At 45.6% G+C, this 26092-nt stretch overlaps 1 protein-coding gene across 1 annotated transcript in view; it reads left to right on the top strand.

The window, feature by feature from the left end:
- Positions 1 to 6759: 6759 nt before the first annotated feature.
- LOC126199240 (myrosinase 1-like) overlaps positions 6760 to 26092 on the top strand; it is an 80083-nt gene continuing 60750 nt past the window's right edge. Inside the window, exon 1 of the mRNA XM_049936033.1 lies at positions 6760 to 6890. The gene's annotated coding sequence lies outside the window, so the exon portion shown is untranslated. The remainder of the gene's footprint in view (positions 6891 to 26092) is intronic.

Here is a 26092-nt window from a genome sequence, read left to right as displayed (position 1 = left end):
TATCATCACTTTAACAAATTTTGTGGCATTTGTTTACCATTTACAGCAATGGAAGATATCACACAAAGTCTTGGGTTAGGCGTTAGGCGCATCGTGATGATTCTTTGTGTCTGCAAGGCGTACGAATTCGAATTTTCGTAGCGATTTAGCTTATAATAACGATAAACATGTATTTTAAAGAATTATTCGGCAATATTTAATTCGTGCATGCAAAGTGTGAGACTTCACGCCTCTCACTGTCTTTGGTCGCGTGTTTGCAAGCTGCACACGTTATTCTGTTCTGTATGTAATATTTTAGTAATAGAAAAACATCTTATTCTTTCCTTTCTTTTCTAATAACACAATTGCGCTGCGCGCCTGTCTGTAGTGGTGTAGTTGGTCACTGGTTTTTATTTACGGGATCCATACTTTGCGGAAATGCCAATACACAGACGGAATACTCATTTTATACATTAAACAACATGACCAACGTCGTTGACGTATATTTTAGGATATTGTGAGCAATAACATTGGTCAAATACCGTCTATAAAGATTTTAGGGAAACTTCTGACTAGGAACTGCTATAATTTATATGGCTTACGATGGGTTTGTGTCATACGTAATTATAGTAAGAATTGGCAATGAGTAACTTCGTTTGTGACGCTTCCAGTGAATATCACGATGCTTTGTCTTTGCTCCTCCTAAAATGGTACTTGAGAATTTTAACTGCTGGAGTATGTACTTTGAGGGTGTCTTGTATGTAGGCCTAATTAGTTAAATTCAGTCAGTCTATTTGCATGCTTAGGTAGCGCGTATTTTTTCTGCTGTTACAAGTGTTTTCAGGGTAGTTTTACATCAATTTGTTAGGCCTACCTTGTAAAATGTTGGGACATATACATAAAACGTTTGGAAGCAGTAATCTGACGAAAATATGTATATATAGAAATTAACTCTTTGGATTGCAGAAGTTTTTTTGCAATATTGTGACATCAAACACCGTTTTTTCATGTATTAACCTCTACTAAGAATGTAAACTCGCTCTTTTTCGCGCTAAGGACGTATTTTTTTTACACATTATATAGTTTTTGCAACGTCTTAAATGGAGAAAATAATTAATTTACAACCCTGTAACGTTTTCTAATTGTAGTTTTGTGACATCTCATTAACTGATTGAGTCTTGTAGCGTTTCATCTTGCATTAACCTCAAAATATTGCACTTTTTGCCTGCCGACTATTTTGCAGGCATTTTAGAATATTGCTACATCTTAGCCGTGGAAAACAATTAGTTTATGACTCACGATCAGATGTGTTTTATACTGTAGAGCCATCTGTTGGTAACGGTGAGAACGGTGAGAATGGTACAAATAAGGAAATGTTGGATTTTAATTATTTATAACGAAATATGCTATGTGCTCGTTCCAAAATCCCATTGCGATGATATGCAGCTTCAAATGAAAGTTACCAAGGCGAGGACTGGTGAGCCAGTCCTTTAACGAACTTTTGGAAGTCAATAACGCAAGCAAGGGTAAAGAGCGGAATCGCGGAGTGCGAAGTACAGCAGCGTGGATCGTAGAGGGCGGAGCATGGAGGTGGCGGATGAGGGTGCTTCATGCAAAATTTGCAGAACTGCAGCGGTGCTACGTGGCTGGATGTCGTATTTCCTGGAATAATCTTGAAGATAATAAAGTGCTGATGCTGACATCGGCGAAATATGACAAGCACACTGCCTGAGCACTGCAATTGAAAACTCATTTGTAATACGACCCAAAAGGTCGTTTGAAGGGTGGCTCGTGCGCTACTTCTGATCTCAACTCATACCTGACAGCCCTCCACACCGTGGCTCCAGGAGTAAAACCGCTGCGCCTATCCAAAACACTGAGAGAATGGGACCTCTTACCTGATCCCCACTATACTCTCCGACGATTATTATAGGGGGAGAACAGAACTGCGATTCGTCGCCGGACGCCTTTCATCAGCAGTCCATACTTGCCGGTCGTGGCTCTGCTGCAGGCATAGACAGCTGTGCTGCGGTGTCTGCGCCAGGATGTGCGTGGGAGGCTAACTCCTTAGCCCCGCCGGTAGTCCCCGACCAATGATGCGGAATTACTCAGAATGTTGTAGGGCTTTGTTCTCAGATAGCAGGCACTGATATGAACGGGTTAGGATGTTCGTGGTGCACAATACAGCGACAAAACCGTGGAAACGACTGTGTCTGCCTTCACGTGCCCACGCAGTCCAATAACGGGCTGCTGTCACATCCGAATACTCCACAAGACTGGATGTTGTCTGGCTGGCCGAATACAGAACCACAATGAGGCCCCTTTCAAACCGACACGTGCTGTTAACGCTATCTCACATCAGTACACGACACCTCATGTGTTTTTAACATGATCGCTCAAAATCTGAAACTGTTGATCCCCCTTTGAGCCGTGCTCTCTCCCAACTAAGCGTTTTCGTGAACTTCCCTGTCTATCGGTGTTTGGTTTCCCGCCCCTGTCGCGGTTACTTCGTGGTTCTTCTTCCTTCTACGTGTGGCAGCAGTGATGTGTATCGATATTTGCGCCGTGTACCATTTTTGGCTTGGTGCATATACACTCCTGGAAATGGAAAAAAGAACACATTGACACCGGTGTGTCAGACCCACCATACTTGCTCCGGACACTGCGAGAGGGCTGTACAAGCAATGATCACACGCACGGCACAGCGGACACACCAGGAACCGCGGTGTTGGCCGTCGAATGGCGCTAGCTGCGCAGCATTTGTGCACCGCCGCCGTCAGTGTCAGCCAGTTTGCCGTGGCATACGGAGCTCCATCGCAGTCTTTAACACTGGTAGCATGCCGCGACAGCGTGGACGTGAACCGTATGTGCAGTTGACGGACTTTGAGCGAGGGCGTATAGTGGGCATGCGGGAGGCCGGGTGGACGTACCGCCGAATTGCTCAACACGTGGGGCGTGAGGTCTCCACAGTACATCGATGTTGTCGCCAGTGGTCGGCGGAAGGTGCACGTGCCCGTCGACCTGGGACCGGACCGCAGCGACGCACGCATGCACGCCAAGACCGTAGGATCCTACGCAGTGCCGTAGGGGACCGCACCGCCACTTCCCAGCAAATTAGGGACACTGTTGCTCCTGGGGTATCGGCGAGGACCATTCGCAACCGTCTCCATGAAGCTGGGCTACGGTCCCGCACACCGTTAGGCCGTCTTCCGCTCACGCCCCAACATCGTGCAGCCCGCCTCCAGTGGTGTCGCGACAGGCGTGAATGGAGGGACGAATGGAGACGTGTCGTCTTCAGCGATGAGAGTCGCTTCTGCCTTGGTGCCAATGATGGTCGTATGCGTGTTTGGCGCCGTGCAGGTGAGCGCCACAATCAGGACTGCATACGACCGAGGCACACAGGGCCAACACCCGGCATCATGGTGTGGGGAGCGATCTCCTACACTGGCCGTACACCACTGGTGATCGTCGAGGGGACACTGAGTAGTGCACGGTACATCCAAACCGTCATCGAACCCATCGTTCTACCATTCCTAGACCGGTAAGGGAACTTGCTGTTCCAACAGGACAATGCACGTCCGCATGTATCCCGTGCCACCCAACGTGCTCTAGAAGGTGTAAGTCAACTACCCTGGCCAGCAAGATCTCCGGATCTGTCCCCCATTGAGCATGTTTGGGACTGGATGAAGCGTCGTCTCACGCGGTCTGCACGTCCAGCACGAACGCTGGTCCAACTGAGGCGCCAGGTGGAAATGGCATGGCAAGCCGTTCCACAGGACTACATCCAGCATCTCTACGATCGTCTCCATGGGAGAATAGCAGCCTGCATTGCTGCGAAAGGTGGATATACACTGTACTAGTGCCGACATTGTGCATGCTCTGTTGCCTGTGTCTATGTGCCTGTGGTTCTGTCAGTGTGATTATGTGATGTATCTGACCCCAGGAATGTGTCAATAAAGTTTCCCCTTCCTGGGACAATGAATTCACGGTGTTCTTATTTCAATTTCCAGGAGTGTAGTTTCCGGCAAGGGAGTCTGGAGGGAGTCGGTCGGTTGTTGCGGACGAGGGAAGTTATCGCCGCGCGGTGCAGTCGGCTGGGGCTGCTGGCAGCCCCTGCGCAGTGTCGGAGCGTGTGTGGAGCGGTCCGATAGCTACGAGCTTCGTGGTTCACCGACCCAGGACGTCACAGTTGAGTAGTGGTTGCAACTACCCAAGCCACGTCCATTCATGTTACGGTGGTTCGTTTCGGTGGTTTGCTGTTGGGGAGGTTTTCTGGTGAGCAACACCGAGTGGTTCTACTGCTGAGATTTAGCCGCCATGCGGTGCAATTAACTGTTCAGTCGACTACGATTTGAGTGCACCAGTGGAATTTTCTGCCTAGTGGCCGTTAGTATTCCGGTTATCTGCCCTGGCCACTAATGTAATTTCAGGCAGCGTCCTTTCCTCACCTGTTGTCACTGTCCAACATGGTGTGTAATTTTGACAGCTAATACATACTCCATTGTGGATTATCACGTTTGTAACATTGCCGGTTCGAGTTCTCATGTACTGATTGATGGGAAACAAGTCGTCGTGTCGGTCGGTCTGTGGTTGTCCCCTGGTTGGGTTCCAACGGATCAAGTATAGTTGGGCTCACCATCTGTCTCACCTAAGTGAACGAGGGCAGACCGACCTCCCTGGAGGCCTTCTGAGTGCCACCTGTTTTTAATTATCTGTTGTCAGCTATTTTAAATTTTAGGCTTACGGTTATTTGTTTGTTTTCTTAAAATTTTGCAAAATTAATTTCTAAATTTCTCTTTCAAGCTTAAACACTGCGGCCTTCTGCCTTTAAAGATTATGGTAATATATTTTAAAATTTTGAAATTTAATTGTGGCTCTCAGCCATTTGTGTTGCACCTTGCATATGTTGCTTTTTTGGGGTTTAAAAGTATTTCATTGCTATCTTAATTGAATTTTGATTTTTTTTAAGATTTCTTGTCGGCCTTCTGCCTTTAAATGTCCGCTTCGGTTGTAAATGTTATTAAATTAAAATAAATGACAATTAGAAGCAGAAACTGACCTCAACCCTTGGCTCATTCCACAATCCTATTACCTGTTCTGCCCAGCGGGTTTAGCGGGCGTGTCACCCTTATATAGCCTACCATACCTGACAACGTCACTTATCGAGCGAAACTAGCGCGTTCTGGTTGTCATTGTCTTTATCACAGAGAATTGCAACTCTAGTCAGTTATACATGACGGTGATGTGTATATGTACTTATTCACACTGACATCAGACTACGTCCACTGAATACTCATTTGTTTTTAGTAAGCAGTGTAGAATCACCTTAGCGGGTGCGCGTCGTATTATGGGTGCCAGAAAGACCATTCCCTCAGCACATGATGAAACAAAAAAAACATTCAGATTGTGGTGTCACCGCCAGACACCGCACTTGCTAGGTGGTTGTCTTTAAATCGGCCGCAGTCCGTTAGTATACGTCGGACCCGCGTGTCGCCACTATCAGTGATTGCAGACCGAGCGCCGCCACACGGCAGGTCTAGAGAGACTTCCTAGCACTCGCCCCAGTTGTGCAACCGACTTTGCTAGCGATGGTTCACTGACAAAATACGCTCTCATTTGCCGAGACAATAGTTAGCATAGCCTTCAGCTACGTCATTTGCTACGACCTAGCAAGGCGCCATGTTCAGTTACTATTGATATTGTAAATAATGTACAGACAAGAGCTACGTTCAACATTAATGGATTAAAGTTAAGTATTCCACCAGCTACATCCTTTTTTTTCTAGTCTTAATTCCTTGCCCTGTTCCAGACCTCACGCCAGCCTGCGTGAGCTAAAACGCGTGCCTTTCGGCTTCCTCTATAATCCTGGATTGGCTCTCCTGCCAATCCACAACACAGATTAGTACTTTACATTAACAATCAACTCATACATATCCTAATTCTCCCATAAATTATTGTTAATAGTAGACTATTAATCTTTTCTCCTTTAAGCTTTCAATTTTAAACTACCACATTTACTCGGATTACGAAAAAGGTGGTGCAATGCTCAAGAAACATTTTTTATGCATTTCGTTCCACCACAACATATGTGTTTTTCAATTTCCAAATTTTTCAGTTTCCAAAAAATACTGCTGAAGCGACAGTGATGTGCCAGTAACATTTACCTTCTTTGTCGGGAAGAAGCTGGTCCTTTTCTCACAGAAAGTAAATTTCACTGCATTATTGCTATTTTCAAAGCACGTGAAAAGCTTTAAGAATTCTTTATCCATCTTACACGAGTTGAAATATTAAAAATGAATATCCCGCATTAAAATACAGGAAATTTTACTTACAAAAGGACTGTTGTTATTCAGTTAACTACTCGCGATTCTGAAGCGCGTCTTCAGTTTTACCATACCTGGTGAAGTGTATTTGGAAACTGTGGCAAGTGGATTACATAAGTATATGTGATTTGAAAACGCAGACAAGTGGTATAGGCGAGGCTCAGTGAAGATCATTCCAGAAGAGGGTGATCTGGCTGCAGGTAAAAACCAAGTGACTCAGCGTCACCTGTTAAACTCATCAGTAACTTACCTCTCTAAAAGCGGAAGCATCTTTATCTACTGGTCTTGAAGACGGACCTCGTAATGACACTGCATTTGTTTCGATAAATATCGGTTAAGGTACCCCTTTCATGTCCTTCTTATCTGATAAGAAACGGATGTTACGCTTACAGTACTGAGATTAAAAACGTATATATACTAGCAGTTCCATGTGTTTTCCGCAGCCTGTGAAAATGATGTTACCAGCATTTTTTGCAGCCCTGTTAGCTGTTAGCCTTGCGCAAACAGCTGTCAACCAGTTCCCTGATGGTTTCCTCCTGGGAGCTGCCACCTCTGCCTATCAGATAGAAGGCGCCTGGAACGAGAGTGGTGAGTAAACTGCACTTACCATCACCAAAGTAGTTTATCTGAGCACGCTAATTACACGTGAGAGAAGGAACCGCGTCATCGTCTTAGGCCAGCAAATTACTCAGTACATAAAGCAAAGCGAGAAAATAATTTCGCTAGTGTGTTGAGTAGCAGATGGTACAATTCCAGCTCATTTGCCACAGACAAATGTTGCGTAGCCAGTGGTAGAACTGTACTCCACAGAATGGTATTACTGTTCGTTTTCTAATGCTCAGTAATGAAGAAAATATTTTCTCATGACAATGTGAAGACGTAGTAAGTACACTGCACCTATAAAACACTGACCCACTGTGTACTTTGTTTTAAAGAATATGAGTTAACAGAAGGAAAGGAACTTCAGATTGGAATTTATTAGGTTTATTGAATTGGTTTGAAATAATGAAAACACTACGAAGAGCAATGCAAATAAAAATGCAAAGCATTTAATGATGAACTTCTGCTTGGAACTACTTGTCACGAAAAAATGAACAAAATTCGTCCAAAACGTTTATCACTGATTTCCTATTTTATCAACGATATTTAACACTAAAGTAAAAAGGGAATTTTTTTGTATTACATTCCGTCTACCTTTGGTCCAATTAGCTACATTTGGCAAGACATGAACATAGCGTTAATTGGTAACAAAGAAATAGAGAACGTTGATTCTAAATATACAGCTAACAAATGTCTGGATGCGTTTGACAGATTTTAAAATCAATCTTGATAACGATAAGCATCACAATACCAAAACATTCTCAAGTTAACAAACAAAAAAGGAAAACAAGGAGGTAGCTTGGCTGTAACATAGGTTTCGAGTATGAGGCAGAAAACAGTCAGAGGATACGTCAGCGCACATCAGGAAGCCCTGGTGCGAGATATTCAGTGCGTACGGCTTATCTTATATCGTCACACTGACTGCACTGAAAGTTTAATGTTTGTCTTGCAAGTGGAACTAAAAGTAACATACACACTCAATGTTCAGCAAAATCACAGAATACCTTGAACGACTAGAGATAGGACGTTCATATTTATAGGAAATGTACATTAGTATGTTATGAAAAAATGATTAACATTTGAATCAAGTTGGGCAGCGCGTTCAACATTGATATCGTGGCGCAACACCACCTACCGGCAAAGTGTGTCTTCGGCTCTCGTTGTCGCTATAAACCGAAGGTAATGGATCAGTTTGATTTGAGTAGACGTGCTGGATGCCTCGCAGACGTATGCGCGAATCGTACCGTCAAGTCATTGAGTTTGAAACAGGGCGCATTATTGGCATGAGAGAATGAGATGCGTCCATCTGGAAAGTTGCTGCTCGTGTGGGAAGAAGTATTTCGACAGTGCAACGAGTGTATGCAGATGGGTTCACAGAAGGTTCAAATGGCTCTGAGCACTATGGGACTTAACACTAAGGTCATCAGTCCCCTAGAACTTAGAACTACTTAAACCTAACTAACCTAAGGATATCACACACATCCATGCCCGAGGCAGGATTCGAACCTGCGACCGTAGCAGCCTCGTGGTTCCGGACTGAAGCGGCTAGAAACGCTCGACCACAGCGGCCGGCGCACGCCCCGTACGGATGGCATTGCAGGACAGAGCTGCGTCCTCGTCGGCTCTAGTGCAACAGTCAAACAGTTTAACACATTGTACACTACCAGGGCCGGCCGCGGTGGCCGTGCGGTTCTAGCGCTGCAGTCCGGAACGGCGGGGCTGCTACGGTCGCAGGTTCGAACCTGCCTCGGGCATGGATGTGTGTGATGTCCTTAGGTTAGCTAGGTTTAAGTAGTTCTAAGTTCTAGGGGACTGATGACCTAAGATGTTAAGTCCCATAGTGCTCAGAGCCATTTGAACCATTTGAACACTACCAGGGACAAAAGTCCGTCGCTTTTTATTACGGCATGGGTTACGTGCTCATGTCCACTTCTCAGACTGCCTTTGGCGGATGTGCAGAAACATGCTAGACAGCAATGCTGTATGGAACGACGTCACTGGGGACAGGAATGTCATCCGACACTGTTTTGGGACGAATTCAGGATCTCCTTGTTTGAAAATTATTGCAGCATTTTGGTTTGCCACAGACACGTGGAGTGGCATCAGAGTGCCTGCGTTCGCGTAAGACATACAGCGCCAGCTTACGGTCTTATGATGTTGGGTGCTATTGGGTACAACCGCAATTTACGGTTGGTGCGTGTCCAGGAAACTGTGAGCAGCGTGGCCTACGTGAATGGCACTGATGAAGAGTACTGGAGATGCTCGAACATGAAATGTAATGCGGAAGCTTTTAAAATCGGAAGTGATCATAATTTATCCTATCTTCTCTGTGACGCAATCACAAAACGTTTTTATAACTGGATCTTCAGAAATTACAATGGAAAATATAAAAACGAAATTATCACCACAGAATTTAAAAACTGTATCTCTTCTTCTTGACAAAGCATGCTTTAAAATAAAATAAGGTCGATACTCGTGGATCAGCAAGTGGTACCTGTAATTTATGTAGACCTATGATACGTTGCCATACTAATTAAAAGTTGAGGGTTATGCACATGCATAGGTGAGATAGCTTCTCTCTGCGCTCCTAGCGCTTCAATTGCGCGTCATCTGCATATAACTTCGAAACGTTAAAACAGTTTTTTTTTAGATACAATTCTGCATAACAGTGTCACTGTTAACTTAAGAAAGTTCTACGATATAGTATTTAAGTTAATCCATATTTTGTAGCTATGAACACGACCGTATGCAACACAGGAAGTATGAATAATAGCGCCTTCAGTCACAATTTTGCTTCTTCGCCATGGATTTCGGAGCCTGTGGGTCCATACTCAGGTGTAAATCGCCTAGATATGTTATTTTATTGTGCTCTTGAGTGAGGTGATGTGAAATGTATATTCCTGTTATGAGAAGGTTAGACGTAAGGTTTTGTATTTCGCGAATGAAATGACAGTAACAGTGACATACTTACCGGACAGGCAGCTAAGAACATTTTTAACATTTTAATGCCAGCATAGATTGGTTTATCCTTTCTGTAAAGACGCATCACGTTACATTAAGGATAAAACAATGTCTTCTGGTATTAAATCGTTAAAAATGTTGTTCCTTGATTTTTCGGTAAGTCTATTATTGCTTTTCAATGTTTTTCGTTATGTTGTCCGCCATTTGATTCGTGAAATACAAAGCCTAACAAACTTTCCCGTAACAGGAACATACTCGTACATTTCGCATCACCTCCCTCAAGAGTAGAAGTCAGTAATGTGTTAACACGATTTACAAGTGGTGATTGACCGACAGGTTCCGAAGTGCATCGTGTAATTCAATAACACGTGATAAAATTGTCACAGAAGACATCATTCAACTCGTTGCGTCTTCACGAATTCCCGCGCTCTGTCAGTGAAGAATCGTATCAGTGTTTTTTGGTGCCTTGGCTTTGCCACTTGACCCACCATTGTAAGAAGAAGGCATAGAGAGCATTTCAACAGAGACTACGGTCCCATACTTCCAGAATCACTTTATGTAGAGAGGGCTCTACCAAGTGCGCCACATTCAGCTTCCACGTGCTCCTCATTCATAATCCAAGGCGATCGAAACAGTTTCACGACTGTCACGCGTGGTTTAAGATAACAGTTACTGCACCGTGGTCCATCAAGCTGGCGAGGATGACATCGACAGTCAAAATCCTATCACGCAGTCAGATAAATAAAATCTGTGAAATGTATCGCTATAAGTAGCAGGAAATAGGGAAATTTGACAAGAGTCGGATCTGTGCAGATCCAAACACCTTGCAGTTTTAAGGAACGAATTAAATCTTGCAAATTAGAATCACCACCTTTCAGAACAATGGGCGGATTTCTGTGTAAGAAATAAACCACTTCTTTCTTATAAAACTGGGGACAGTCCAAAGTGCGTCCGGTATCTGACGGTGCATAAAGGAGAATGAAGGTCAGGTGAAGAAAAAGTACACACCATTCCTTTACCGTTATCAAGAATTCAATCCCTTCATTGGGAATTCCCTCTTTAAAAAAAATATTAAAGTTAATGTAACAACTAGGGAGAGGAAAGCGAGTAAATTTTAGTTGTTTTAGGATTACGAGATACGCACAGGAGTCATAGACAAATCGGCTTAATGAATCGAGCCACGTGTCCCATCCCAACCCATTAACATTCAAAGAAAGAAATTATAAGCCCGCATACGTAAACGACAAGAAACAAATTTCTATCTGACGACCAAATTAATTACGTCATTAATATGGGTCAAGATCCACTGACGAGTCGGAAGGTCAGGGGCTTACATCCCCGCCTCTAGAATCTTTATGTTTCTTCTTTTTACGAGCCACCGGGCGCTCAGGTTGGATGCGTTGTTGACAGACACTACGAGGCAATACCGCAACGGCAGTTGGGGACACACGCTTCTTCAACATCAATCAAAGCAGTTGACAAACAAGCAGCTACAAAGGCCCGCTCCGCACTGTTGGATACCTGCAATTCATATCGATGAAGAGAAGCGTCAGGCTTCACAACAACTGGGTCCACAGGTAGGATTCCATGGCCAGCAATCACCTCGAATAGACTAAGAATGGTTGGTCATACCGGCGTCATCTGAATGGGTGACATCAAGGGAACAGATGATTTTAGCGGCGCTCAATTTGCTGCTGTTGAATCATTGGAACATGAGAATGCTCAACGACCACCCTTGGGTGGTTCTGGAGGAGTTACCTCAACCACTGAAAGAGTTCTAGGAGAAACAATACAGACATCAGCAGCTTTTTTCGCAACACCATCAAGAATACCGGACTCACCACTACAAGACACATGAGTCGACAAACTAAGTTCAGTGGTAAGGAGTAGACGCATCCGACTCTTGAGATGCACTCTCTTATGCTGCACTGCGGACGCTACTGGGTTGGCAACAATTTCAGGACCGTGTTGCAAGGGTAAAGGTGCGCGACCCTCTGCTTCCATTGCACCCGGAGAAGGTTTGGCACCAACCTTGTAAGCAGTAGAAACGAGACCAGGTAACGACGCTGTTCAAGTGAGACTTCAAAACAAATACCTGCAAATTAGATCTAAGGTGACCACTGTCACTGCAGAGAAAGCATGTTCCCACTTCCCCATTATATGTTATGTGAATGCTGTAGTCACAGACCTGTAGATGGATAGGAATGCTACATTTGAATCCCATCTCCAAAGAACGGATTCGTCAAAATAAGGGAGCAATACTTCCTTAGGTGAACTGTCGACAGCTTGCAGGGGGGACTGAATACTCGGACACTGATATAATCCCGTTCCGCATTTGTAAGAAGCGCCGTACTTTTTCAACCATCACGAGGCTGAAAGGGAATTTGAGAACCATGAGGCAAACGTTAGCTGTCTTCGTGTAGTGGATCCCAAAACTTAGCGAAAAAGACATTGTTATCAGAATAAAAAAAGGCACTATGAATCTGATAAGATGTTACATGAATGGTATCAACGAGCCCGCCATGAACCTCCAAAGATCCGTGCTACACGAAACGCTTTGATTTGTCGAAACTAAAACTGTCTCAGTGTTCACACTCTGAACCGATGGCGGACGTTATGAGCGCACTATGCCGCTAGCAACAGACACACACAACAACGTCTAATATCAAATAGATTAGTTTTTAATCTCTTAGCGCGTTTTCGTCAATCGCACTTTACCGAGGATCAACAGAGACACAAGGAAAGAAATCGAAATAGATTCAAACAAAAATACTAGTAAATAACAAATGAATATTAGAACGGTACTCCTCGCCTGTTTTTCGTGGATATAATCCTTTTCATAATTTTGCGCGCTTTCGTCAATCACTGCAAATATAGACTATAAGAAAGTATTGTGAAAACAAGACATTATACTTATGTATAGCCGGCTGTGGAGGCCGAGCGGTTCTAGGCGCTTCAGTCTGGAACCTCGCGACTGCTACGGTCGCAGGTTCGAATCCTGCCTCGGGCATGGATGTGTGTGATGTCCTTAGGTTAGTTAGGTCTACGTAGTTCGAAATTCTGGGGGACTGATGACCTCAGATGTTAAGTCCAATAGTGCTCAGAACCATTTGAACCATATGAACTTATGTATATCTAACGAAAAGTAAACGCCAAGTGAACTAACGCAACTTCCATTCCTGTCCAGCTTCATTTAAATACTATTATGTTAAGACAATATTACTAAACTAATTGTCCCCATGATATTAACAGTGGTTGAATATGTATGGGGAACGTAATGTTAAAGCCAGTATGGATGGAACAGGGTGAGCCTCGTATAAGAGAATATATTCAACCTAATCATCCACTTCCACACACCACACTATGGAAGAAACGAATTCGAGACTATCTTCATTACGCTGCATCGGGAATGAAAACGGTTTCTCACAGACGGTACAGTTTGTAAGTCATATTATTTAACTGTACCTAAGAGTATTTAGTACTGCAAACTTCGCGGTTTTTTGCCCAGCACATTCACCCACTGTCACGCACCGCGACCAGACTATCTTGCTAACACGATAACTGGATGCACAATATCCTTAATGAGACATTCGTCTGTAAACATGTTATATCTAAAACGGTAATCATGCCTTCTCCCATGCATCACATTCTGACTTGCGCAAAGTCAGAATTCTCAATTGGTTGTGTATATTTCAGAGGCTTGGTCTGAAGATGATTATAACGATCGAGACCGCTTACAAACACTATATATAAAATAAATTCCAGATCTCGACTGTTACTTTTTATTATCATATCAAGTCGAAGAACCTATTATGTGTTTTCTTGCGACCAGAAAGGAAACTATGTAGATTTATGTTTAATGCATAATAAGAATCAGTTATCATAAATGTACAGGCATGATTTAGGACACGCTGGCTGTGTTCCATGCAGTGTTATATGTCGTCGCAAGAAAGATTTCCCTCGGTGACATGAACAAAGTATGTTACTTGCGACTATAGGAAATCGATGCACACGCGTTTCACGGGTGCTAGTCTACTTTTCAACGTTGCGTTTATAGAAGTCACACTTTTAGAGTAACGGCTGCAAAAACCGCTACCTGTGATGCCTAATATTTATGATGTCTAATTCATAAACACTTTTCTGGGGTGCCTGCGTACATTTTTGAGCAACATTGATGAAAATTGGAGAAGCCAGGTTGTTTACCTCAGGAAAACGTCCTTTAAACAGAAGCCGTGTGCTTGTGGGCCATTTCTGCGACATCACAAACGAACATCGAGACAATTATCGCTTTACTGCTAGAAATCGAATCACGTGCTTACATAGGGATTAACAAATGCGTCAATGCCACGTACGTGGTCCACATTCATCTCGCTGAAATCTTTCAATAGAAATATTCGGCTAAAAAGACCCTAAGTAAACATCTAAATACGCCTACGAGATAATTTAACAACGCCTTCACAATGCTTTGTCTCTCTAATATCAGGACTAGTAAAAGTAGACTAAATGAAGGGTGCAGTGAAACACATGTTTGGGAATGTATTCAGTTCTGCTTCCACTCCTGACGTATGCTGGGTGATAGCTATTTCAGGTGGAAAAATTTCCGCATTTGCTTTTCTCTAGCGAGGAATTTCTATTCTGTGGCCGAGATTTACGAAGATCAAAAATTTATTTGCGGGTAGCAACTTACCCCTTCATCGCACCGAAACTTTAGGGAAAGTCTTCCCTGAGGACAATATAGAGTAACGGTAGCGGAACGAAGGCTTCTCCCCGTGAGTTACGTGACTGTCGCCTTTGCAGTGAATGGTACGTGTCTTCCGGAAACCTGTTGGCCTCCAGTCTCGCACAGAACGCGCCTTTCTGCCTTTGTTATTCTATGTCCGCCCACGTAACTGAGTGGTCAGCGCGCCTGAGTGCCACGCAGCGGTCACGGGTTCGATTCTCGGCCACGTCGAAGATTTTCTCTGCTCAGGGACTGGGAGTTAAGTTGACCTCATCATCATTTCATCATCATCAACAAGGAAGTCTCCCAATGTGGCTTCAGCTGTAACGACTAGCGCAACTCAGTGGACGAACTTCCCCAGTTGGGAACTCCCGGCAATCATTGCCATACGATCATTTCATTTACTGAGTTTGTATGATTAATGTAAATTACTCCTTTCTCTTCGGATGACTTTCCGGAAGGTGCTATCCACGGGCATTATTCATCTACACATCTATCTTATACACCGAGGTGACAAAAGTCAGGGAATACCTCCTAATATCTTGTCGAACCTCGTTTTGCCCGGCGTAGACCATCAACTCGACATGGCATGGACTCATCAGTCGTTGGAAGTCCCCTGCAGAAATATTGAGCTATGCTGCCTCTATCGACGTCCATAATTGCGAAAGATTTATCGGTCGAGGATTTTGTGCACGAACTGACCTCTCGATTAGGTCCTACAAATGTTCGATGGAATTCAACTCGGGAGATCTGGTTAGCCAAGTCATTCGTTCGAACTGTTCAGAATGTTCTTCAAACCAATCGAAAACAATTGTGGCCGGGTGACAAGTTTGGAAGTAAGAAGTCCACGAGTGGCTGCAAGTGGTCTCCAAGTAGCCGAACATAACCATTTCCTGTCAGTGATAGTTTGAGTTGGACCAGAGGAGCCAGTCCACTCCATGTAAACACAGCGGATCGCAATATAGTGCCACCACCAGTTTTTGCAGTGCCTTATTGACAACCTGAGTCCGTGGGTTCGTAAGGTCTACTCCAACACAATCCCTCCCATCAGCTCTTACCAACTGAAATTTTGGAAATTTGTGGTAAGGTCTTATGGGACCGAACTGCTGAGGTCATCGGTCCCTAAGCTTATACACTACTTAATCTAACAAACTTTCGCTAAGGACGACACACACACACACACACTCGTGCCCGAGGGAAGACTCGAACCTCCGACGGGAGCAGCCGCGCGGATCGTGACAAGACGCCCTAGACCGCGCGGCTACCCCGCGCGGCTTTACCAACTGAACACGGAACTGTTCTGAACAGGCCACAGTTTTGCAGTTGTCTAGGGTCCGACCCATATGGTCACTCTTGTGCTGGCTACTAGGGGAGTCACCATCGAGTGGGAGTCGCGACCGATACAAACAAGGAAGAAGTTGCGATGGCAAGATTCCAAAATGATGTGTTCAAAACGCTTTCAGATTAATAAGACATTTTATTTCTAAAACGAAAAGAAGCATGGCTTCCTGTGCCTCCTACATGTAATTACTAGTCGCAAAATGCAATGTAACTATGGTCTCCCTATTATTTAGTAATGATGTTCTCGAAGACTGCACCGAACTAGGGTTCGACCATTGGGAGTCGCAATTGGGACCGACACCGAGTCCCCAGCCGCGCCCCGACGTCTGTCCTGCGTTTCGAGGAGATCACTCAGTGAGAACACATCAGAAAATTGCGCCCGCCCTCTTCCTGAGCCGGTCCAATGAAAAACGGGGAGGTCCACTATGACGTCGACGGCGCCGGAAGGAACGCCATGAAGTTGAGCTGCTGCTGTGCCGATGGCGATTGGTCCATCTCTCTCAATTACGCGGACGGTGCCGAAGAGGCCCAATGGGATGGCGGCGCCGGGAGCAAGATGCCGCTGCAATATAAATCTGGGGACAGAAAATGTGCGGAAAAGTCTCGCAAGGACGAATCACGTTCTGATTGCGGCGCAGCAACCCAGCAGCACCTAGAATTGAATACGAGGTTTGCCAAGAAAGTAATGCACCGCCTTTTTTTCTTCAACAATTATACACACGAAAGAATGGTGTTTTATCTACACATCCTATTGTACCATGTTATCTGCATCCCGTTCTGTGGCCTTACCCCATCGCGAAACGAGGGCGTGTATGCCCTGTCGGTACCCAATCCTGGTCCTGGTGGCGGAGCCAGTGCTTCATTGTGTGACTCACCTCCTCATCGTCCTCAAAATGTCTGCTCGAGTCGTAATGCGTCTGGCCTCGCCAATGACATCAGCTCGCTGCAACATGTCAGCCGTGACAGTCGTGGTTGGTCTCCCCGACCGCTGTAAACCGTGGACCTCCGCCGAACGGCCGGCCGCTGTGACCGAGCGGTTCTAGGCGCTTCCGTCCGTAACCGCGCTGCTGCTACGGTCGCAGGTTCGAATCCTGCCTCGGGCATGGATGTGTGTGAAGTCCTTAGGTAAGTTGGGTTTCAGTAGTTCTAGGACTAGGGGACTGATGACCTCAGATGTTAAGTCCCATAGTGCTCAGAGCCATTTGAACCATTTGAATCCGCCGAACGGACTTCTTATGACCTCACCCTCGATGCCCAGCGACTAACGTACTTCTGTCGACAGCAGATGCTTTACACAAGCGTTTGCGAATATTCTAAAATGGTTCAAATGGCTCTGAGCACTGTGGGAGCTAACATGTAAAGTCCCCTAGAACTTAGAAATACTTAAACCTTACTAACCTAACGACATCACACACATCCATACCCGAGGTAGGATTCGAACCCGCAACCGTAGCGGTCGCGCGGTTTCAGACTCAAGCGCCTACAGCCGCTCGGCCATCCCGGCCGGACATGAATATTCCTCACAGTTGGTTTCTCTGCAGTGAGAAATTCAATGACGACACATTGCTTGTAACGTACATCACCTACAGACGCCGTATGAAACTGTCCTGAAGCTACTCTGTGTGTCGGAAGTGCCGGAAACTTCGCGCTCACTCAGGAGGCTTCAAATAATAGATACGTAACGTTTCGCATTCGTAGCATTGTTTGAAGAGCGACCCGTGGTCTAGGGGTAGCGTCTTTGATTCACTGCCTAACTTTTGATAAATAATCAGCATTGGCGGCCGAAGACTTCCGGCATAAGAAGTCAGCCTCATTCTGCCAACGGCCTTGTCAAAGAGGGCGGAGCAGCGGATAGAGGTTCAGGGCACTCTCTTGTCCTAGGGGTGGGAAATTGCCCCTAAAGGTGGAAGAATCAGCAATGATCAACGACATGAGGATGCAGAAGGCAATGGAAACCACTGCATTAAAGACACGTAACGTGTATCCACAGGACATGTGGCCTGTAATTGAAGAAGTGTCATGATGATCTCTCCATGGCAAAAGATTCCAGAATAGTCCCCCATTCGGATCTCCTGGAGGGGACTGCCAAGGAGGAGGTTACCATGAGAAAAAGATTGAATAATCAACGAAAGGATAACGTTCTACGAGTCGGGGCGTGGAATGTCAGAAGCTGGACCTGGTAGGGAAACTAGAAAATCTGAAAAGGCAAAGGCTCAATCTAGATATAGTAGGGGTCAGTGAAGTGAAGTGTAAGGAAGACAAGGATTTCTGGTCAGATGAGTATCGGGTAATATCAACAGCAGCAGAAAATGGTATAACAGGTGTAGGATTCGTTAAGAATAGGAAGGTAGGGCAGAGGGTGTGTTACTGTGAACAGTGACCGGGTTGTTCTAATCAGAATCGACAGCACACCAACACCGACAACGATAGTTCAGGTATACATGCTGACGTCGCAAGCTGAAGATGAACAGATAGAGAAAGTGTATGAGGATACTGAAAGGGTAACGCAGTATGTAAAGGGGGACGAAAATCTAATAGTCATGGGCGACTGGAATGCAGTTGTAGGGAAAGGAGTTGAAGAAAAGGTTACAGGAGAATATGGGCTTGGGACGAGGAATGAAAGAGGAGAAAGACTAACTGAGTTCTGTAACAAATTTCAGGTAGTAATAGCGAATACCCTGCTCAAGAATCACAAGAGGAGGTATACTTGGAAAAGGCCAGGAGATACGGGAAGATTTCAATTAGATTACATCATGGTCAGACAGAGATTCCGAAATCAGATACTGGATTATAAGACGTACCCAGGAGCACATATAGACTCAGATCACAATATAGTAGTGATGAAGAGTAGGCTGAAGTTCAAGACATTAGTCAGGAAGAATCAATACGCAAAGAAGTGGGATACGGAAGTACTAAGGAATGACGAGATACGTTTGAAGTTCTCTAACGCTATAGATACAGCAATAAGGAATAGCGCAGTATGCAGTAAAGTTGAAGAGGAATGGACATCTCTAAAAGGGGCCATCACAGAAGTTGGGAAGGAAAACATAGGTACAAAGAAGGTAGCTGCGAAGAAACCATGGGTAACAGAAGAAATACTTCAGTTGATTGATGAAAGGAGGAAGTACAAACATGTTCCGGGAAAATCTGGAATACAGAAATACAAGTCGCTGAGGAATGAAATAAATAGGAAGTGCAGGGAAGCTAAGACGAAATGAGGGAATGACTTCCATGGTACTAGAGGGAGCTGTAGAGGGCAAAAACTGTAGAGGACGACAGAGATTGGAATACGTCAAGCAAATAATTGAGGACGTAGGTTGCAAGTGCTACTCTGAGATGAAGAGGTTAGCACAGGAAAGGAATTCGTGGCGGGCCGCATCAAACCAGTCAGTAGACTGATGACCAAAAAAAAAGCGTACATGCAAACGGCTAAATCTCGAAGAATCGCTCTTCGCTCCGGGCGCCGGATGCGACCAGAAGCTCTGAAAAGAATAGAATCATTACGCGCAAAGTGATACTTGTGAAGCGTGGGAGGGGCCGTGTGCTGTGGTGGGTGCAGCAACTGGAGCAGTGCTCGGAGGCGCCGGCCGTGCAGGAGCTCCACCGGCGGCGTACAGTCGCGGGCTGGGAGCGGTACGTAGCGAGGAAGAGCAGCAGCGCTTGCTCCCGTGTGTGAGAGGCACGTAGTTACTTCACCTCTTGCTTGAGTACACGCACACATCGCTCAGCTTCTCCGTTCCACTAAGGATGAAACGTATTGGTAAGGTGAGTGTCCACTTGTTACGACTTCTGCAGTACTTGTTAGCAGCAGACACAGTGGCTGCGCCAAAGACTGGGACGGCGTGGAGTTTTACAATTATTTATTCAACTTTCTTTACAATTTCTCCCTCGTCGTCGCTGCCCAGCCGTGCAGATCCCTCCGCCTGGCTGCTGCTGTGTAGATTCTCCGACAATGAGCGCAACGCGCCGCCGCTGATCGCTCTCGGGAGCCTCAGGCCACCAGTGCTCCGCTGAAGCCAGGATGCCCTGTGGTTGAGATGAACTCGTAGCCGCTCGGCGCCTCAGTACGGCACGCTCAAGGAGCCGCGTTGCCGTGAGGTCAGCTGCCGACGCCTGCTGCACCGGCGGCTGGGAAGCCGTCAGTCGCGATGTCCGGGCGTCAGTCCCCGGCGGCGCCTGTGACCGAGACCGCGCTGCGGCCGGTCCTGCCGGAAGTTCTCGCTGTAGTTAGTCAGCCAGGGTACCGACCGAACACGGGCCGACCTCCAGAGCTGAAGTTGACATCTGGCGACGAACGGACGACTCCTGCGAGTTCGAACAGACTTCTGGAATCGTCACCTACGAAGATTGAACATTCGGACACGGACCACGTCCGTCCTCAGATCCGAACTGCTTCCTAATGGCTTCTGTCTGTTGCTGCCTGCGCTCCACTATTTATATCCGGTAGGAGGACGTTTTTTACCTTTGGTGGTCGCTTTTATTTTATTACTCCCGCAGTATATTGCAGTGTATCTTAGCGTGCTGGCCTCACTTCTCCTTACTCAGCACTCTCCAGGCTTCGCTCGGCGCTCAGTCTGTGTGCGTCCTTGTGTCAGCCTGTTGGTAGTCTGCTACTGTCAGCAAGGCTATCTGTGCCGCGATTACTTCGCAACGCCACAGTCGCCGGCTGCCTCTTTTTTGCCATTCTCCACCGCGTGAAGCAACACTAACTACATTTGGCCGCAACACAACACTTCACGCAAACCTTCCAAGGAAAAAAATACATGACAAAGTCTCAATCGTACTACGCATCTAGTCCAGTTCACGTGTACTGCAAATGGATATTTGTTAAAAGAATCCACGACAATAAGCCAACGAGGGTTCCAAAATGAACTAGCAAAGTCAATATGTGCTCGTTGCCACGTCGGTTGAGGCTTCGGTCAAGTTGAAAACGTTTGCAATGGCCCGATAGTGTTTCAGCACAAGCGCGACACTGTGACGTCATTTGTTCAGTATGTGCGTCCATGCCCGGCCTAGAACAGTGGCAACGCGTTAGTTGTTTTGTGCGTACACTTCCCCAGTGTCGTTGGTGGAGCAATCGCAACACATTTTTTGCAACACTTTAGGCATAATCACACGTGAATGTACAGTCATTTTGCAATAAAACCACATTGTGCTGGACGGAGAGGCTATGTCGACGATCAGAATGTCGGTGCACAAGAGAATTAGGAATATTTTTCCCTGAACTGGGTCAAGGAGTACAGATGTACTCCAACAAAATGTTTAACTCAGAGCCTACTTCTCTGGCCTGTGCAATTTTCCTATAGTGCAGTGGAGAAGTCTATAGAAGTTCAGTGTCCTGTGCATCGATCTGACAACAAGATGCGGCAGTAGCGTCGAACTCAGACTCGGGAACAACAGGAGGGCGACAAGGGGCGTCGGAATTTTCATAATTCGACGTGGTCCGACACGAAATTTCGTACTGATACTGTGACAATAACAAAGCCCACCGTTCTGGCTTCTGAGCCGTGTGTGGTGCAACATGTTTCTATGGATGAAACAAAGACTGAAGTGGCTTATGGTCCGCCACTAGTTAAAACTTACAACCAAACACATAATGATGAAACTTTCTCACGCCATAGATAACAGCGAGCGCTTCCTTCTCGCTTTGGGAGTAGTTACATAGATTTTCGGTCAATAACTTGGAAGCGAAAGCGATTACCTGTCCTGTGAACCAAATCTGTGCGAGAGTACAGCTCTGGTTCTGTACGAGGAAGCGTCCACTGCCAAAACCGAAGGCTTAGCGGGATCGAAATGAGCAAAGCATCTGTCACTCAAGTAACGCATTTTTTAATTTCTGTAATGCGTTCTGACAATCTATGGTCCAAACAAAAGACACATTCTTCCGCCACAAACGGTGCAACGGATCTGGACTGCATTGGGAATAAACCGGATGTAATATGTCAAGTTTCCGAGAATTCCCTGTAATTCCGTCACGTTCCGCGGGGCAGGGAGCTCCCGGATGGGCAGCAAATGTGATTGAAGGCGATGATCACCTTGGGCATTTAGAACATGGCCGAAGTACTGGATTTCAGTCTGAAAAAAGGCACATTTGTCCAGGTGACACTTCAAACCTGCAGCTGGTAGCACTCAAAAAAGGGTACGAAGGTTACTGGTGTGTTCCTCCGGTGTACGTCCCGGTAGTTTGGACAGAATGGAACTTTTGCAGCAGCGTTGGAATATGGCAGGCGCGGAAGCGCTGCCCGGGTAAACGCACAAAATTTGAACAATTCGACATGTGCGTTGACCTCAGACACTTTCTGAGCCTCCTCATGTAGCGGATTTTGCAAATACGCAAATTGTGGCCTGCAGTGAGCCTGTCCATTAATTCCTCACGTCGAGGCAACGGATAAGTAATTACTGTTTGTGGATTCACAGTGGATTTAAAGTCAACAAGAAGGCGAAGTCTTCCAGAAGGCTTCGGTAAGATTACTAAGGGAGAAGCCCATTGACTAGCTTTGACCGGACCAATAACACCAGTCTTGTCTTTCTTTAAGTTCAATTGCAGCTGTGCCTTAATTCACGAGGGACGAGATGCGCCCGAAAACACGTAGGCTACACATTGTCCTTCATAGTTATGTGCACCAAAAAATTATTTGCTCTGCTAAGTCATTCGGAAAATAAATCAGGAAACTTCTCAATCAATTGAGTAACACTTTCTTTTGGGCTGAAAGCAGAAACGGAAAGTACGAAAACCAAACAAATCAAATGAATCTAACACAAAAATATTTTCACAGTCTCGCGAATTCAAAATCGTAAAAAGTCACTGTTCTGACGAGAGACTGGAATGTAGCAGACAAACTACATGTACCTAGAACTGGAATGTCGTGATCGTTATAAGCAGTACATAGCATGCAAGATGTCTACTGTGTCGAGCCCAACTCTTCGTAAGTGGCAGGATTAAGCAATGTAACGGAAGCGCCAGTGTCTAACTGAAGTCGCACACAGCGTCTGGCAATGTCTAACTTCACAAACAGTTTCTTTGACTGTAGTTGCACAGCACTTTGGTGGGGTGAAGGCACGTCCTGAATTTGGTCACCACTAGAACTGGTAGCTGGGTTAGAAAACACTACATCCACTGAGTCAGAGGTGCTACGCACCTACGAGAGGGAACGTTGGTGGAGTTCTTTATCTGTTGCAAGCACGCAGACTGTACATAACATCGCTTCCCACAAGAGAAGAAAGTCACAGTCCCCAAATAGTAATTCTGTCTTTTATACGTGCAAAAGCAGTGGGGACATGATTTCGCAGGAGACACACACGTGTTGACTCTTGTTTACCCTGTCCACTGTGTGGTGGCCGGTTTGCATGCAGTGATCGGTCGCAAGGCCACACCTCTTCTTCACATGGGAGCTATCACAAAGGTTTCCCCGACACTATCACACGAGGCCTGATGTTCAATAATTTGTAACACTTGTTCAAAAGTAGGATCAAAATGTTTGAGAATTGGTTCACGAAGCCTACTGTCTGGCACACTGTACGTAATTGCATCTCGAATCATTGAGTCACTATAGTACTGTCCACAGCTACATTGGAAACAACGTTGTCGCATCAAACCCTGAAGTTCAGTGACTGACTCACAGAAGGTATGTCTGCTCTAGCTTTTCCCGCAGTCGAAAGAATTCGTAACGAGCTGCAGTAGCCTGCACCTGATTCTCGTAATACTTAGTGAGGGCGGAAACTAAATCTTCAAAAACTAGCATCTCCGGTCTACTAGTCAGGAATAATTTCTGAGCGAAGTGGTAAAACTCGTATGCCAGCCGTTGACAAGAAATAAGAACGTTTCACAGAACCTTGCAGTTCATGTGTAGCATAATAGCGCTGAACGCGTACCACTTGTTCCATTCCTCTTGTAGTTCACTGAAAGCTCGGAACGGTGGAATGAAACGAGGCGGTGACATGCCTGTGGTTGCCTGTTGTGATGCATCAGCGGCTTGTGCGTTAGTGGGAGGTTGGTCCGAAAAAAGCGTGTTTTTGACAAATTTTTTCTCGGGATGTGTTATACATATCAATGTCAAATTTGGCCAAAATAGTTATTGATATATCCTCTTCAAACTGGAATTTTTTCGACCGGAAATGCAAAGGCGGGAGTGCCGTCGGAACGAAACAAAATTTCGATGTAGACCTCCACGCGCGGTGTATCACAGGTCAGCCAGCTAGTCTGAAATCAAAACTGAGTTGACGTTAGCGAAGTATATAATATTCTTTAGGAGTTTTACCTCGCCTAAGTTATTTGGACCATAGGAAAAAAATGGCGGCCATTTGAAAAAAATTGGGGTTTTTCATCGATTTTTTGACTTCGTCGGATAAATAAAAATATTTATAGTTGATGGATCGGAATAAAAGTGGTACTACTCCTAGACAATTTAGTTAGCTTCGTCCGAAAAAAGGATCATGGCAATCGGTTCAGTAAATTTGAAGTTACCATACCGCGCGATAAAAAAAAAAAAGTCATTTCGAGAAAAACGCGTTTGAAGTTTTGACTACATATAAATGCAATATTATGCAACTTACGTTCAATCTGCTATTCCGAGTCCATAAAATAGTCCTTCCTCTTCCTCATAGAGGGCGTTCTGCTCGATTTGGGCCATCCTGCGCTGCTCCAGAGCCGCTCGTACGGCCGGTAACAAGTGGTTTTCGGCCGTTTGAATCCGGTGGTCATCCGAATGGTTGGCGAACTGCTTCGAGTGAGTCCCAGGGTGACGTCCATCGTTGTCGTGGTCTTCAGAATTGCTGAATACCCTTCGTTGAAGCTGCTCACAGCCGGGAAAGTTGCAATCTCCACAGTCTTCGCACCAGAATGCAAATGCTTGGGGGCTAACTTCCAAACACACGCGTTCAAACTTTCATTCGAATTCTGTTTCCTCCCAAGCACCGGTACAATAACTCGTCCTCCGAAAGAAAAAAAGACTAGTGCGGGAAAAAGGCCGATTTCAGGCAAGTACATTTTTTTTGTTCAGCAGCGAATAACAAACATTTCCGTTCCGTATTCGGAAAAACCGTTTCAGGCGGGGGGGGGATTCTAAACACTTTTATGCATCTAAAAATGCAATTTAAAAAAATCGATTTTTCGAACCAAAAGATAGTAAACATCCCCTTAATGAGCTTGTCGATTGATGTCATCAACTGCGACATTTGGTGGTGAAACTGAACAAGCTGCATTAGGTCAAAGTCAGCAGCAAGAGGCGTGGTGTAGGAGGCAGGTTAGAGGTCATTTGTACGAGAGGTGCGCCGCAAAAGATTGTTGTAAGCAATTCAAATATACAAATAGCGAAAGCTTTGTGGCTAGTCTGCAAGAAAGAACACAATCAGTAGCAATGCTCCTCTGAAAGAAAAGGGAGAAATACTAGTGACTGGCTGTGATGGAGCAATGAACCGTGAAGGCTGCGTTGGTTATGCAATCCGTGGTACCAGATGTTGTGTTGGCTACTGTGGGAGTCAGCACCAGCATAGACGACCGAGGAGAGAAGTCGCGATGGCCGGTGGCAGGAATCAAAAATGATTAGTACACGGTGCTTTCAAATTAATGGGACATTTTATTTTTAAAAAGAAAAGAAACTTCTCATTATGAAATGGCTTCCTTCGCCTGGTACACGAAATTACTACTCTCAGAACGCAGGCTAAGTATCGTCTTCCTGTTACCCAGTACTGATGCTCTCGAAGGCTGCGATCGGAATGTGGCCCGACCAGGGACAGGCGACTGGTCAAGTCAGTGTTGACAGGGGGCGCTGAACTCTCGTCTTCCCACTGACTTCGCGATGCCGCTTCGCGGCGCTGCACTGTTCGGTGAGCAGTCGGTGCTTTAGGACTGCCCAGTCACGAGCCCAGGAAGGCCGCTGCAGACGGCGCCATGCTGTTTGCAAAGACACTCACGTCAGTCGTCTGCTACAATACCACTAGATTTCGGAAAGCTTTTCACATGAATGAGCCGAGCACAAATCGCAGCTCAGCCAATGCACTGTCCTTTTACACCTTGTGTTCACAATACTATCAACAACCATGTGTGTGCATTTGGCTATCCCTTAACTCTTTTCGTCTCAGTGAAGAACGCGAAATCCCGAAGATTGGCTAAAATTAACAGACGCGCGAAATTTGGCACGGACTTCAATGCGAGATGCCTTTAATAGGT

Source organism: Schistocerca nitens, chromosome 8 (genome assembly GCF_023898315.1).
Source record: "Schistocerca nitens isolate TAMUIC-IGC-003100 chromosome 8, iqSchNite1.1, whole genome shotgun sequence".
NCBI lineage: Eukaryota > Metazoa > Arthropoda > Insecta > Orthoptera > Acrididae > Schistocerca > Schistocerca nitens.
The sequence above is the reverse complement of the archived record's forward strand: the minus strand, read 5'-3'. Positions and strand labels throughout refer to the sequence as shown.